The sequence below is a fragment of the Lissotriton vulgaris genome, chromosome 5 (genome assembly GCF_964263255.1).
Source record: "Lissotriton vulgaris chromosome 5, aLisVul1.2, whole genome shotgun sequence".
NCBI classification, from domain to species: domain Eukaryota; kingdom Metazoa; phylum Chordata; class Amphibia; order Caudata; family Salamandridae; genus Lissotriton; species Lissotriton vulgaris.
Genome location: NC_141693.1, coordinates 331185742 through 331196975, shown reverse-complemented (window position 1 = coordinate 331196975; position 11234 = coordinate 331185742). Strand labels below are relative to the sequence as shown.

Here is an 11234-nt window from a genome sequence, read left to right as displayed (position 1 = left end):
CTTCCCATGAATCATCCTGCAACTTCCTGCACTTCATCTTTCTTGGCTGCTCAGCAGCTAGAGATAAGTGCATTTGGTTTTCTCTTATGATCGATAGTTGTGGGGAATGTTCTGTTGCTGTATACGCTATTGATTGCGGGGGTGGGTTTCTCCCTGACAGATTCCCTACTCGCCGCGGGAATGCTAGTGCGCTCCTTACGCAGCTGCCCGTTTTTCATGTGTGCGGTGCGGTCCTCCGACCGCTAGAGGTCGCTGTGGGGGCATCGCGAGTGGGATCCCGGAGTGCGGTGACAGACTTGGCAAAGAAGCAGACGCGCTCCGGTCACCCTTCTAAGTCCGCGCCCGGCCCGCCTGAAATCGCCCAGTTAGTCTGGGTCTGTATTACTGTTTGCCCTTGTTTTAAACGCCCGCTTGGCGGGTCGGTAGTGGTGCGGTGCACCAGAGAACCCGATCCCTGTCACGCCCGGTGCCCACGGGGCCGGGTACGTACCTGAGGAGGGGATACCTTGCAGAGGCCCCTCGGACACCCTGTCAGGCGGGGATTCCCAGTGGATTGAGAGGGAGTGGGTGTCCCTGGGCTGAGAAGCCCGCAAATTTGAGCCTCTAGCCGCCTTATATTACTGAGAGACCCTCAGCCCCATACAGTTTCACCACGTGTAGCGGAAGGGGAGCTCTTTTTGGTGTGTGACAAACAGAGTGAAGTGGGTACACGGTGTCCAAGGCTGTGAGGACAGGTTCTTGGTGCAGTGTTAACTATGGAGCAAGGGTATTACGAGGAAGAAGACTCCCTAGCCTATTTACAATGAGACGATGATTTATGCCAAGGTGGATGATTCCATCCACAAGGCGGTGTTCGATCTCATGACTCCGTTGGAGCAACGTTTAGCCGACAAAATCGAGCAACTCTGCCAGGGTAGGGGGCAAGGCTCTGGGCAAGGACAATACCAATCTGACCAGCGCTTCACCAACTTCTACCCCACCAGGGGTCAACGGTTCCGGGGCCGCGGCTACAGAGAAAACTACGGCAATGCCAACGGTGAGTGTGCTACCAGCTGCGCGACTGCAGGTTGGGTGCAGGCTGGCACGATTCTTCCCCGCTTGGGAAGCGCTTACGGGCGATGCTTGGATGCTTCAGACGGTCAGGTGCTTCCAGATAGAGTTATACGGTTCCCCTCGGCAAGAGCGTCTCCCCCGCCCGATAGTTTTCTGCGCGTCAGACGCAGGTTTGATCGACGAGGAGGTGCAAGAGTTGCTCCGCAAGAGAGCGGTGTGTAACACGGAAATTCATCCTTCCGGTTTCGTCAGCAATATTTTTCTGGTGGACAAGACCGACGGGGGTCGGAGGCCAGTGATCAACCTTCGGGAATTCAACGAGTGGCTGGTGTACAGGCATTTCAAGATGGAGGGCATTCATTTGCTCAGGGATGTTCTCCAGCCACTCGATTGGATGGTACGTTTGGATCTGAAGGACGCGTACCTGGTGGTTCCGATTTTTCCCCCTCACAGGCATTTCCTTCAGTTCCTCTGGCCAGAACAGGCTTACGAATTCCGTTGTCGCCCCTTCGGTCTCTCCTCGGCCCCATGGTGTTTCACCAAGGTTCTCAGGCCCGTGGTGGTGAACTTGCAGACTCGTGGGGTCCGCTTGATCGTCTACTTGGATGATATGCTTCTCTTGAGTCATAGTCTGTCGCAGTTGCAGGACCATTTGGAGCTAGCGGTTTCGCTCCTCCAGTCACTGGGGTTTATTATCAACGAGAAGAAGTCCCTCTTGGTTCCCACTCAGAAGGCCACCTTCCTGGGGTTCTTGATAGACTCCACCTCAGCCACACTCAGTTTACCTTCTAGGAAGGTACCCAAAATCAGGCACGAGATCCGGCAGACCTTGGCCAAACAGGGAACCTCCCTGCGTCAGATCGCTCGGTTGGTAGGCATCTTTTCGGCATCGATCCAGGCGATCTTCCCGGGGCCGCTACACTACCGTGCCCTGCAGCGCCTTAAGGCGCACCACCTGCGAAAGGGTCTCACTTATGCACAGGTGGTCCCTCTGACGGAAGGGGTACGTGAGGAGCTAGAATGGTGGCTTTCCCACATGGAGGCGGGGAACGGGAGAGCAATTTTCGTCTCAGCACCAGACTTGGTGATAGAGTCGGATGCCAGCGGGCAGGCTGGGGTGCGCGGTGTGGAGAGTTTTCCACCGGAGGCAGTTGGTCTCGGCAGGAACAGCTGCTTCACATCAACTGTCTGGAACTTCTGACCGGCTCCTTTTGCTGTTCAGTGCTGGACCAAAGACCGGGTTCAAGCCTCAGTCCTGTTGAAGATGGACAATGTGTCGGCAGTAAGATACATAAACCACCTAGGAGGCACACGATCCAAAGCATTAGCGATCATGACAAAACAGTTTGGGGAATTCTGCCTAGTGCATCAGATATCAGTGACGGCGGAATATCTATCAAGAAAGGAGAATCTTGTGGCGGATTGGCACTCCCGTTACCTTCGAGATTTTTGCATTTGGAAGCTGAATCTGGAGATTTTTCGTCACCTGCAAGAGAGAAGGGGTCCCTTCTCAGTCGACCGCTTTGGGTGCCGCCTCGATCGGCAGCTTTCCCGGTTCTTCAGTTGGAGGCCAGATGCCCTGGCGGCAGTGTGCGACGCGTTCAGTCAGGATTGGAGCCAGGAGAGGAGGTACGCTTTTCCCCTGTTTTCCATGATTACCAGGGTGACAGCCCAGGTTCGCCGACAGTTGGTGTCTGTGGTACCGATAACCCCGTGTTGGAGGTCTCAAGTTTGGTTTCCAGTTCTTCTGGGACTTTCTTGGGATTTTCCAACCAGACTCCTCCCAACTCCCCATCTCCTGTTGAGTCTGGAAGGGACTCCCCACCGTCTGGCGGAGGACGGCTCCCTGCAGCTCATAGCATGGCGGATTACAGGCAACGTTGGCGACTGCCGGGCCTTTCGGGACACGCTGAACTCTTGCTGTCCCGGGCCTGGGCAGATAGCACATCTAAATTATATAAATCGTCATGGATGCGATGGGTATGCTGGTGTTTGCGACGGGAAGTGGATCCCTTGGTCGCAGATTTAACCCATGTTCTGAATTATTTGGCGGAATTAGCTCAAAAGGGTTTGGCGTATAGATCCCTGAACGCAGTTTGTTCTGCAATTTCAGCGGGCCACGCTCCAGTGGACGGGGCTCCCTTGGGGGAACACCCTTTTGTGTGCAAACTTTTGCGGGGCATCAGGTTGTCGCTATCACCAGAACCCCGTTATTCGGTTCTTTGGGATGTGAACCTGTTCTGAATTTTTTGGCGGAATTAGCTCAGAAGGCTTTCGCGTATAGGTCCGTGAACGCGGTTCGTTCTGCAATTTCAGCGGGCCACGCTCCAGTGGACGGGGCTCCCTTGGGGCAGCACCCTTTCATGTGCAAACTTTTGCGGGGCATCAGGTTGACGCTACCACCAGTGTAGTGTAGTTCCTAGTTTCCCACTAGGCCCTGCGCATTGGAATAACATAAACAGTAGTATCGACGTGGAACTACGGATATTCCAGGCCTCCACTGACTATGCTAAACTTAATTGGGTTGTGTTACCAACTAGCTCAGAGGTCACTGGAAACTTTCTTCTCTGCATAGGAAGTGATCAGCTTCCTTGGCACAGACAAGAAGGGATTCAGCTTTCCAACAACCGTGCAACATGACAACTTTGCTCCTCTGATCAAGAGTCAATCTCTAGGGTCGTGTGAAACAATAGACATGTATTTCACTCAGTCAGTCTAGTGCAGTTTACTTTCACGAGATGTAGAGAATAGAGAGACGGGCGTTTGTCAATAAAGGGTTAACATTTATTGAACAGTCTTTCTTCTCGTACAAGAGAAATGAATTGCCACAATTGCAAGACTTGTTATGATAAAAAGTACGTACAGTAAGATAAGTATTGCGAAATAGAACTGTAAAAGCATTGATATGGTTTCTTAGCCATACAATGGTTTAAAAGTAATAAAACATATATACAGTCATATATACATTAGGCTAACATACTCAACTGGTGCTTCTAACTAAGCCTACCCCAGTGTGCCTGACCTAAGCCTAACACGTGGAAGGGGAGTAAGTAAGTAGCTTTAAGTTAAGTTGGTTTTGCCAAGGTTTGTTTCAAGAATTCTCGTCTAAGGGTTTAGTCAACACCATATCTCTGAATAGAATGATGGAGGATTGGTATCTCCTTCAGGGGTCACTCTCGATATCCCAGTCACCCACAAGGGTAGACCGGAAAGAAACGCCGGAGCTGGATTTCTCTGCAGGAGAAAGGCAGCGGGTCTCTTCAGCGCGTCGAGGAAGGAGGGGGGACAGCGTCCGCGGGCAGCTGGAATCTGCTGGATGTCTTCGCAGAGGGACGGCTGTTCAGCTCCTAAGCGTACTGCACCATTGTTTGCGCTTTAGCAGCGATAATGGTATCAGTAGCTTCACCACCACAGGGACAGCAGGCTGCAGCGACAGAGTGCTAGCTTCACCAACACGGGGTCTTGCAGACAGCTGGCATCAGCAACAGTAGCTCATTGCTTAAGGCAACGTTGGTAATATTTATACCTGACAGGTGCCGGGTTTGACGCAAGTTTGCTGGACATAAGACGTCAATTAAAGATGTCACTAGGAAGTGATAGTTATCAGTTGCTCATTAGAGTTCCATTACTAATCAAAACACAGCAAGCGGGGATTTCCAGGTTTGCTGAGTTTTTATCTTGTTGAAGAACTCGGAGTGTTAATCTAGGAATATCAGATAGTGACTTCTGCTCTGTCATTGCACTAATTGGTCGCAAAGGAAGTGGCAGAGAGCTATGCTGGAATGTGACTCTGTTCGTGTGAGGCCAGAGATGACTTTTCTGAACATCACACTTGAACGGTTATGCCAATATAGGGAATAAATGGATTTATAGCCGAATAGGGGCATAAGGTCACAGTATCGATCAGGAACCTAGATAAACACGCAACACCCACTACACGTTTTCATGTCCATCAAATTACTAAAACTAAAGCAATTAGATGCATGTGTAACATTGCCCACCCCAAAATACATAAATGCATTCGAAATAGGCGTACTTGAAATACATGAAATTTAGGTACTGTACGTTTTTTGAAGCATAGAAATCATTCAAAAATTATTGCATATGAAATCAATGAACGATTATGCATAAAGAATTACAAATGAAGTATCTCTGACAGAAGAAAGGCGAGATAAATCATCACATATAAATGCATCGCAATAACATGTGCTAGAGGCTGGTGTAATATTGTTAGGTCTCTAGATGTGTTTAGAAATAGAAGTGTGAAGCTTCTGTTCTCCAAGAATAGTTTTTACGTTAAGCAAAGAATTGTTCGTGCCAAAAAAGGGTGAATATTTAGAAAAATTGTCCAAATCAAAAAAAAAAAATTAATGCTTGAACGGGGAAAAATAGAGTTCCAAAGTTTTTGCAGTTTTTGTTGATCAAAACTGAAGGCCGAATTCAGAGTTCATGGGAACGCTGTGTGTCGGAAAGCTTCTAAAATTATTGTTTCTGTACGGGTGAGAACATCGTATCAGACAGGCTCTCAAAGAATTGGTCTACAAATTCAGGTGACAGTTCAACCAAATTAGATAGCGCTGTAACTTGGCAGGTGTGAGAATGATTGCTGTCATCATAGTCGGGACCAGCAATGCTCACAGAACGTTGTACCTGGATGATGTTGCTTTTGTCACTCGCTCCACTGTTACCACTTGGTTGTAGCACAGGAGTCTCCACAAATGCCGTCATCAGGATTGGTAGCCGCTGGGGACAACACAATGCGTGAGCCGTTATTGGACTGAGCAAAGTATCGACGTCCATTGGTACTGCTGATGGAAGTGAAAGACAGATGTCCAACACGCATTCATCGCCGCAAAGCATACACCGTAGCACAGGTAAAATGCAATTTTGCCATATCGGTCTGAATGAAAAGAACCAGGTCATGTTTAGATCTCTCAGCCTGGCCAATCCAAGGACGTTAGTTATCCTGTCCCGGTAGCGCATTGCTAGGATTGTCTCTTCCATTCCCATGGGAGCTATGTCTGAGCCGAGGCTTGCCATAACGAAGCAGGAGGGTCAAAAATAGAATCCCTGCGACAAGTCCCAAAAATAATGGTATGCCGCCAAAAACAGAGTGTACAAAATTAGGAACGATTCCCAAAATTGCCTGGAAGGGTGTTAGCAGTCCCGAAAAGACTGTCTTAAATATGCCTGGGATGCTTGTTGCACTAGACATGTTAAGGAGTTGGCTCAACATTTCTACGAAATGCACGGGGCAATTTGTTGATAAAAGGTCATGAACTTCAGTAGCTGTCCTTGCAACTAGAAGATCATACGTCTCTTTTGATGACGTTATAGGCACTGTTGTCTGTAAAAGTACAGATTTCATTTTGCTTAATGTATCAATTCGTATAGAATAGAGATTCAGACGAGGCCAGATGGGAGTCACTGTGTCTGCAGGCCCACTCGGAAACAATGCTTGCATACAGCATTTGACCATGGATGTTACTTCTACTAGATAACTTTTCCCTGGCACGAGGCCACAACATCTGTGATCCGTTCTAAGAATGTAACTCCCGTTCGAAAGTTGCATAAAGAAGGGCTCTATCTGAGTTGCAGGTGTGACTAGCTGGTGGCATGAAAGGTTGTTAGAATTTCCATCACATGCTCCATGTAAATTAATACCCTGACACAAAAGTATACCGCTTAGTGAATGTTTACAGTTCTCACCACTAAGAAATAAATTTTTGTCACTGTCACTATAGCAAGAATGAGTGTATGGTAATTTCCATTCAGATTTTACATATCCTTTACCCAATTTTTCATATTGGCCAGTAGGTATGTACTCAAGGCACTTTTTAAATCGGAAAGTTGTTATCGGAATTGTGATAATTCCGTGTATTATCCATTCAATGACAGGACTCTCTGACATTGTCAATGGTAATCTCTCAAGTTTTTCGATGCTCAGGATTGTATAGTCTGCTCCTTTCTGTGCCAAACTGATCTGTTTATCAGTAAGGTTAAAACTGGAAAATGATGACGTTGTGTTGATTAAACGCCAAGGCATATAGCCTGAACGAAGATTTTGCAGCGTCCAGCCTAAGTCTATAATAGAACGTAATTGAGACTGGCCATGTTGTAACATAAGCAAATCTCTGTCTATCACATCAAAGGCAGAGGATACAATATTGTCCAACGAATATATTCTGGAAGACAGAGTCATTTACCCATTGTCTACTACAGAAAGTGATTTCTCCAAATTAATACGATCAATTTCTCGTATTTTTTCAGCAGTTTCAATTTGCTTTACTTTCCAAGCCTCGTTGTAAGCAGCATAGATACTGGTCGCTATGAAACGCTTTTGACGCTGTTTGCGTGGTCCAAGAATGAAATCGCGCAAATCAGCACTATCTTTTAGTAAAGACATGTGTTGCTTAATTTCAGCCAGTGTGGATGAAGTTAGCCATTCAAGGCAGAGTTTCCCTACACTGTATGTTGTTATAATCCCTGGATGTTGTCTCTGGGAGTATCTAGGGTCTAATCTGGTCATTTTTAACCCCTGTGTTTTATTCAGGAATCTATCTTGACAGCTATTTGTGTCTGTAGGCCAGATTAACCACTTTTTCCAATCAGGATTTGTTCTGTTAAAATGTAAAATTTGTGACACGTCTAACTCAATATCTGTGGTTGTATTCTCAGGTATTGGCTTTGGTATAGACGGTGTTTTAAGGTCTTTGATCTTAGCTAGGCCAAGACAAGATGTTTGATGTATTGTGTCATTTAAAAATAACATTTGTTCTGGTATCATGCAGGTTCTAAATAGTGCTTCTATGCCTTGCACCTGCCAATCTTTTGTACCCCAAATGGTTTTCATTTCAATATTAGTTTTCCAATAATCAAAACCAAATGTCATCATTTTGTCATAAAATGCTTCTGAATATATCAATTTAGAATTTGTCAGCATTGTTTTCATTCCTGTTTTATCTAACAGTTTGTAATAAAACGTTTCTGCATTACTGGTGTTAAACCCTGTGAAGTATTTGAATTTCTCAAAAAATGCTTTAGAACTGTTTTTAGGTGGTGTAGAACAATGTTCCCATTGATTATACATAAAAACATTTCTAGGCTGTGCAGATTTATGCAAGTAATGATCCCCATAGTGGGTGTAACAGAATAACTGCTCATAACTAGATGAACCTTGTAAATAATCATGATCTGTGAATCTAGCTGACATTACTAAATCAGACATCATGTCATTAATACTGTTAAAGTCCCAATCATCAGAGAATGTACTAGGTGTCACAAAGTCACTTAAGGAAACCTTTAGTTGATGAGGATACTTCAGGATTTCGACCGGACCATAGATCCCATAGTCTGTTTTCTCCCATACTACCCCACCAGGTATTGGAATTGCTGTGACATTTACTGTTGACAGTTCTCTTTTCTTCACGTGGGATGATCTGTGTGGTTTCAGGACTAGGTTGATGTTCTGACTTGGTGTGTCCATTCAATTGTAATAAACGTTCCTAAAATTAAAACTAAAATTAGGCATAGTAGGAGTATGAATACCCCTGAGATAATCCAATGCTCAATCAACGGTGAATCCAGATATAGTTCTTTGATTTGTTGAAGGAGTCCTGTTGTATTTTCTTTAGAAAACCTTTTTGTTTCTGGCATCACTTCGGGGTCGTTTTGATCTTCAGAGAAGTTGTCGAAGTTGATGAAATAACCAGAGGCAGTTCTGTCAATTGATGGGATTGTTCTTTCAATCTGTCTCTCGGTAGCACTTTCTGATGCCACATCATTGTAGACTGGTGTTGTTTCTTGACGAACTGTTTCAATCTGTGTTTCAAGAGGCACGAGTTCCATGGCATTATTGCATAGTCCTTCATTGTGCACTGCAGGCTGATCGAATGTGATTAGTCTTTCAGTTTGAACCTCTTGGATTGTTGCAAGTTTGGGTATTCTGTTGTTTCTTGGAAGTCCACTGGGCCTACTGTTGATTATAGGCCACATGTTTGTGGTTTTACCAGATCGATAGACACGACTCTGTTCTCCTTTTTACCAGCAAGGGGCGGTAGCACAACTGATCTTGTTCCGGTGACTGCCAAGACAGGTACTGCTTTTCTGTAAGAAGGCCCAAATTCCTTCTTAACTGCGATCTTTTCTCTGACTAGATCCCCAATCTTTGGAATCCAGACAGGCCTTGCTGGGGCTGTTGCTGGTGGTTCCTCGTCAGTGGTACTTGGCTGTTGCTTTAACTTTATGTTGCTTAATGATTTTCTTGTTTCATTCAGTTCCTGTAAAACAGCCAAACGATCCTTTACATCAAAGTGCGTTGTTTCTTCTTGTACCACTGACATCTGACTATCGAGGTCCTGAACACGCATTCTAATTCGAACAATAGTTCGTATGGGCTGAAACCTTTTAGAGAATTTCTTGGCATGTTGTTAAGACTAGTCTGGACACTTATTAAATGTTTGACCCACCCAGCGCCTGAACCTAATACCTTCGCGGTTATAGATTGCTTTATGTCACGTTTTTTTCTTTCTACCACACTATTCCCTTACGGGGTATGACGGACAAGAATACCGCAACCCAATTCCCATGCTAGCCATGGCCTCCTTATAAGCTCGAGAGCTGAAAGCAGGACCCTGGTCAGAATGGACCGTGGTAATTGCGTATGTGCCGATATTGACTCGCAAATCTTTTATAACCGTTCTAGCGTCAGCCGAGCGCTGGAGGCCTCATTTTTTAAGTGCTTTTCGTCTTAATGGTGTACACTGGGACGCGCTTCTCTTCTTTGATTGCGCAGATAGACCGCCTTATGCTGTCTAGAAGGGATCCTGAAACTACACTGGCCTGTTCATTACTGCGATCTCTGTTGCAGTTTTCACAATTTTGAGCAAAACATTGAATATCTATACTCATTCCTGGCCACCAGTACTCTGATTGTAATTCTTTCAGAGAGGCTTTGATTGTTTGGTGTCTCAGACCCAACCCCATGTGTGCTTCCAGTAAGAGGAAGCCCCTCCTGCTCCTGTTTGGAATTACTCTGTCCCCCACTCCAGGGATTCGAGCAAAAGGAACAGAGTTTGCATCGGTTATGTATGCATAATTGAGTGGATAGTTTACGGGTAGTGCTGCACAGTCGCCTTTTACGGTCGTTTTTACTGCCAGCATGGTTTCCCCGTCTATGTGTTTATCTGTACGCTTTTTTGTGGCTACGGAAGCCGGTTTAGTTGCTTCCGCTTTGGCTGTATTAGCCAATGAATTCCCTGCAACGTGAACGCCATCACGTCGAAGACTCTGTGCGTGAATCACGTGAGTCTTTTGTAGTTCTTTGTGTAAAAGAGCTACTTGTTCCCAGAGCAATTTATGCTTTATTGTGGCACCTGTGTCATCTTTGTAGTCGTTTTCGATCCAACTCTGCAGTTTATTGTTGTAAGAGTTGACGCAAAAATGAGAATCGCACACTATAAGTGTCGGGAATTCACGTTCTGCATTTTCGAGCGCCATCTTTAAAGATCTGATTTCAGTTCTCTGAACCGAACAGTTTCTTACAGATTCAGTTTTTGTTACTTTCGGTCTGAATTTACCGCACAGCCAACGACCTTTAATGATCGCACACGCTGCATTGTAGGATTTGCTCTCTACGTTGTAATGCTGTACAAAGCTATCTGTATAGATTATACAGGCGTATTGTGGGAGAGGCAGAATTTCGATTGGCAGAGGATATTCTTCTTCATATTCTAAATCATTCAGTTCTTCAAATTGCGGGGCGAAATAGTATTTCACGTCTTCCGCTCCTAGAGAATCTATGCACTGTATCCATTTCGGATCCAGTGACACTGTAGGCAGGTTTACTGGGCTGAATAACGCCTCTAAGGCGGATTCCGCTGTAAGGATATTAATCCGTTTGCCGTGTGCTAGTTCTCGTTCATTTGCTAATGCGATTTGCACTGCTTTCACAGTTCTTTCTGTGTGACTGAATGCTTTTTCTGCTTGTGTGTACAAGTGAGATTTAATTGAAATTGGTACCTTTTCTCCCTCATTAGAGGTTAGGTACGTGAATCCGCATCTTCCTGGGATGACTCGGATTACAAGATCACGTGTGTTGTCACGTGTATCTAATTTTGTTTTTGCGTACATGTCTGTTTGCAGTGATCTCAAAATTTCTGTGTGTTTTTGAGTCCAATTGA

The 11234-nt window shown here is 45.5% G+C and overlaps 1 pseudogene; it reads left to right on the top strand.

Moving 5' to 3' along the window:
- Nucleotides 1–1581: 1581 nt before the first annotated feature.
- LOC147710837 (uncharacterized) lies at nt 1582–3297 on the top strand (annotated as a pseudogene).
- Nucleotides 3298–11234: the final 7937 nt, after the last annotated feature.